Here is a 5,831-nt window from a genome sequence, read left to right on the forward strand (position 1 = left end):
CTAAATATATTATTTTATTAGAGACAATTCAAGTTAGTTTTCGATTTTTTTTAAAGTATTAATTTTCTATTATATTTGTCATTGTAATTTGCATGTTTTACACGTTGGGACAATTATTTCACTCTTTAGCCAAATATACTATGTGCGAGTTTTCATTTTTCGCTCTATTCATCTTCTTAAACTTTCTTTTCTTTCTATTTATTGATTCAATCTTTTTTTTTTTTCCTTAATAATGATGTATATATTTTAAGTTTTATGTTTTTATTTGAATTGGTTCAAACTAAATTGATGGTAGAAGAAATCAACGAAAAAAATTGTTTCTTTTCTATTCTCAACGATAATGTTGAAGTTGGATGATTCAATAGTGTGTTGTGAACCCAAGAGAGAGAGGGACGTAAGGTGAGTAAGTAAAGGAAAAATTATTCGAAAAGGTCATCATAATGCAACTAACAATTTTGTATGATTAAATGTATGAGAGAAAAATGGCAAAAAAAAAAAAAAGATATTTTGAATTTGTATAATGTGATTATCTATTGGCATGTAGTTTTCTAAAACAATATTCTAGTTATTAATAAGAGGGAGTTGACCACCTCAAATAATTTTAAGTTAAAGTATCATTTTAGTCTCTATACTTTAAAGTTTGTGCAATTTTAGGGTCTGTTTGGTAGAGAATCTGAAAACATAAATTTAAAAACAAGGGATTAAATGAAAGCTGAGTTGTATTTCATATTTTCAAATATGTGTTTGATAGCAAAATGAAGAAATTGAATTCTAATTTAAAAAATTGCAAATTCTTGTAGTTACCCACTAAATATTAGTTGACAATAAACTAATAATAATTTATTTACGAATATGGTTTTGTGTCAGAAGATTGTATAATTATTATTTTGTAATATTATGTAATGTCTAGGATAAATTGAAACTTTTGTCCCTAGGTTTTATGGTTTATAATTAGAATTTAATCCTTTAGTTTAATAAAAGCTTCATAAATAGTTCCTATGGTTGGGACTATTTAAGAGGATTTAATAAACCATAAAAACTATATATGAAGTTATATCAAACCATAAGAACTCAATTCTGAATTTTAAAGTCATATGGACTAAATTTTAACTGTATCCAAATTATAGGGACCAAATTTGAAATTTAATCTAATTTATAATAATTACATAATACATATTTTAATATTTAAAAAAAAAATTGAATTGAGTTTATAACCTGACATACTATATTTCTAAATGTTTTTATCTTTAGTTAATATAATTTTGTATTAAAAATTTTAAAATTCAAATTCTGGATACAATGAAAATATAAAAATGTTGTTTTCAGAATTTACACTATTTGGATCAAAGAATCCGAAAATAATTTTCAACAACAGAATTCGGGTTATCTCTCAAACACATATTCACTGAACTCAGTGAATCTGGAAACATAAAACATAATCTGAATTGTGAGCAAAACAGGCCTTTAGTTTCTATATTTTAATATCTTAAATTTAGTATCTACTTCCTGTTTACTATTAATTTTCCTCAAAACGTTTTTGTTATCCATTAACATTTTCACTAGAGGTGTACATGAGTTGGGTTGGGTTAGGTGAGTTGGGTTGGGTTAGGTTGGGGGAATTTTTGGACCAACCCTAAAATTCATGTTGGTCGGGTTGGCAACCTAAATTAACCGAATAAGTCTCCAACCCAACCCTTAATATTCGAACCCAACCTTTAAAATTTGGGTTGGGTTGAGTTGGGTTGTCGGGTTATTTCTTTTTTTCTTTTCTTTTTTATTACTTTTTTTATTAACTTAAAATACTTAAATTTATTTACAACACATACTAATAATTAAAATTTCACAAAACTCAAATGGTAAATATCAAAATCCCAAGATATCTATTACAAATTTCATACAAACATCATAAAAATATATATGGGTTATATTTATAAGTTGTAATATATATATATATTATTATTGGAAATTCGGATTGGTTTTGGTCAACCCAAAATTTTAAAAGTACTAACTCTACTCAGTCCTTACAATTTGGGTTGGATAGTTCAGATTGTTTGGATTTTCAGGTCATTTGAACACCCCTAATTTGCACTATAAATTTTGAATACATATTCATATATTATATTTCATTGCATGAAATACTGTTATTACGTAGCCAATTTCAATAAAAAAATTAATTTTGAAGACTAAATTTAAAATATATAAAAAACATGAGGACTGAAATTGAACCTTTAAAAATCTAGAAATTAAAATTAAATAAACTTCAAAACACAGCACAATTATATTTCAGCCAAAATTTTATTCAAAGTACGGAATTCACATTTAATGAAATATTTACCAACTGGAGGACTCATTTAAGCCTTGCAAGAAATTGAGATTTCAAGTTTTTTTCAACTAAAAATCTAAAGGGTACACTTGCAACAACTGTATTGAATAGTGATGAATTTAGAGGTGCAAATTAATTTTCGTTTAGATTATACAAAAATTTTCTTTCCTTTTGTTTTCTTCTTTCCTCTCAAGGAAAGTAAACCAATCTCTCACAAGACTTGGTGTCAAGGATTTATAAAAAAAATTTGATAAAGAAAAATGAGGGGTAAAATTGGTAAAATGCACACAAAAAATCTTTGCATTAAAGATTCAGTAAGCTATATTTAAGATATTTGAAACTTTTTTACCATTTTATAGTCACATACCACAAATTCCCAAAAAAAAAAAAAAAAAAAAATCCTAGATGGGCTTGATATGAGCAGTATGTTCATAGAAAAAAGCCCAAACTTTATTTGATGGAGCAACTCTAAAATCAATGCCGAAAAATAAAATAAAATAAAGAGCTGACAAGATAAATAACAAATTTTAAAGTTTCATTTAGAATAGTAAAAAAATTTCAAATTATAAAAATAACCAAACGAATTAGAAAAATTAAAAGAATAATGTCCTTTTAAAAACTATTTAGGAAAGTAAGGTTGTTTTCAAACTATTTGTAAAAATATTGTTGTTATTTTTTTTTTTAATAACTCGAAGGTCGAATTTTGAACCTTCGACCTTGCCCTTTCTTTTTTTTTTCTTTTTTAATTATTACACATTCCACCTTCTTTCTTTCTTCCTTTTTTTTTAATTTTTCATTTTATAAAAACAATTTCTAAAAATATTTATTATTTTATTTAAACTCTAAAAAGAATAAATTAAAAAAAATAATATCTCATAAAAAAAAAAATTATATATCTCATTTATATAAAAAATAATTACAAAAATCAATGTGTCCCACAGGCGGACGTCGTCGATTTCGAGCTGGTTGTCATCGTCGACTTCGAACTTGAGGTTGCTCGGGTTCTTCTTGATGTTGCTCTAGTATCTCTGTAGCCGCTTCATAATATAATATTTATTATGCTCTCACACGACCCGACCATGTCCATGCATGTATGAAGACGAAGGATCGGCCCCTGAGTCATAATGTCCTAAACCAAATGCTGGTGTCATCATCATCGGACTAACATAATTAACTCTGTGTCTGCATCATAGGGGCCAACTCTTCCACATTATGTGCAACCTCATCAAACTCATCTCTTCTAAACAGGTCCTCTACATTTAAGTGTTGGTGGAGGAACAATAGGTATATCGTACATATAATGAATTTCCTCCATAATAGCTTTGTTGTTCACTACATATAACAAAGAACTGGTTCGAATCAATTCGCACACCTCACGGAGTCTACTGTTGTTCGTTCTGTGAATTATAAAACATTAGACATATTTAAAATAAATTAAATTAAAATTAATTAGATAATATTCATTCAATTTACCAGATGACCCACAGCTGCTCTTTGACGACTGACGTAGTGCCTTGTGATATTATTATACCAATGAATATATTCTGGAGTGACATCTGTGTCAAACTGTTCAAGAGAAACCCCCACTGCAATAAACCTTCAAAATGTGCAACTCACCAATGTGAAAACATATGAGAGGACATACCAATGTGATGCCACCAATCTCCAGTCCTTAGGTCAATATCATGTCGTATAGGTTCAGTATTACAAGGCGATGGGATATCCTGCTGAAAATCGAATTGTCTCATCACCTTGTCAGGAAGATGCCACTCACCAATGTGAAAACATATGAGAGGACGCATCGTCCGCCATATGTTTTGACCATTCGTACAAAAATTAGGCAAAGTATGCATAATAATTTTGTACGGCTCCCAAATAACCTGAAACACAAAATATTATATTAGAGAATATTAAAGACAAATACAATAAAAATGTGTATAAAATGATCAATTAGGCTAAGTGTAATGTACCTGTTTAGGTTGAAGCAGATCAAACATGTATCTATACTGGCTGACTACATGTGTGGCTGTCCTAGTCACAAAAAATTTGTCTCTCCACCTAAATTTTTAAATTGATAATTTAGAATTTAAATTAACTAGATCACTGATATAAAAATTAAATTGAATTAAAACAACATACCGAGAATCGTAGACTCGTCCAACTAACTAAGCATCATTAATATGTTGTAGCTGTGGAGCCATTGCTGGAAATCGCTCCCAAGCCCATAGTTGCAAAAGTATGAGAGGCCTAGTTATCTCTCGAACCTCAGGTCTTGTTGCTTTGCATAGTTGTCTATACAACCATACTAAGCATGCTCCACCCCACGAATACCACCCCATATCATGGAGGTTAACTAACAGTGGCAGGAACATCAAGTGAACAAAATGACTTGATTTATCTGAAAACAGGCTTCCACCCATCATTTGTAGTATATATGCTCGTGCATATCTTATGATGGTTTCCTCGTCTGCATCATCTGTGAGCTCACGAAATTGTGTTCCTAACCATATTAAACTTAACCTCGATCCTTTAATCTTGTCGGCAGGTGGGGTCGCACCGAGGTACAGTTGACAAACTTCTAACTAGTCATCGTACATCACTCCGGTGACCGGCTCACCGTCAACAGGTAACCCAACAATACTTCTATGTCTTGTAGAGTGATAGTGCACTCTCCAATAGACATATGAAATGTATGCGTCTCCGGCCTCCGTCTCTCGACCAAGGCTGTGATCAGATGCCAGTCCAACTGAATAAATCCTAATCTGGCAACCCTATATAATCCATATGTGCACAGTAGCGGTAGTATTCGAGGGTGGAGTGGGTAGTGCGCTAGAAAACTGTCTCTCGATGCCTGCAAGATATTTCTCCAGTAGTACGATCTCGCCATACAACAGATGATCGATGAATGGACTGGTCGTACAAAATATCGAGATCAATAGGTCCTGGGTTTAAAGCCATGATCTGAAAAAAAAAAAAATATTTATTTCTCAATTAAAAAAATATTTGTTTCTCAATTAGAAGAATAATGTACAACTTAATTAAAAGAATAATGTACAACTTAATTAGAAGAATAATGTACAACTTAAATAAAAGAATAATGTACAACTTAATTAGAAGAATAATGTACAACTTAATTAAAAGAATAATGTACAACTTAATTAGAAGAATAATGTACAACTGTATAATAAAAAAAAATTGAATATACAATAAAAGATAACTGGGTGAAGGAAATCTCGCTAATTTTGTGATAATGTATATTAGGGTGGTCGGAGGTTGAAGTTTCGACATACATAAGTCGAAACTTCAACCCTCGACAAGGAATAAGTGGGTAAAGGAAATCTCGCTAATTTTGTGATGAGGATCTCGCTCTAGAAGGGAATCTCGCTAGAAATGTGGGTTGAATCTCGCTGGTAAGGTGAGCATCGCTAGGAAGACAGTTGTTAAAGAAATGCTTGATCTCGCTCATAATTGTCTTCACTTTATTTACTTTCCATAGAAATATATATAG

Source organism: Benincasa hispida, chromosome 1, assembly GCF_009727055.1.
Source record: "Benincasa hispida cultivar B227 chromosome 1, ASM972705v1, whole genome shotgun sequence".
In the NCBI taxonomy this organism is placed as follows: Eukaryota; Viridiplantae; Streptophyta; class Magnoliopsida; order Cucurbitales; family Cucurbitaceae; genus Benincasa; species Benincasa hispida.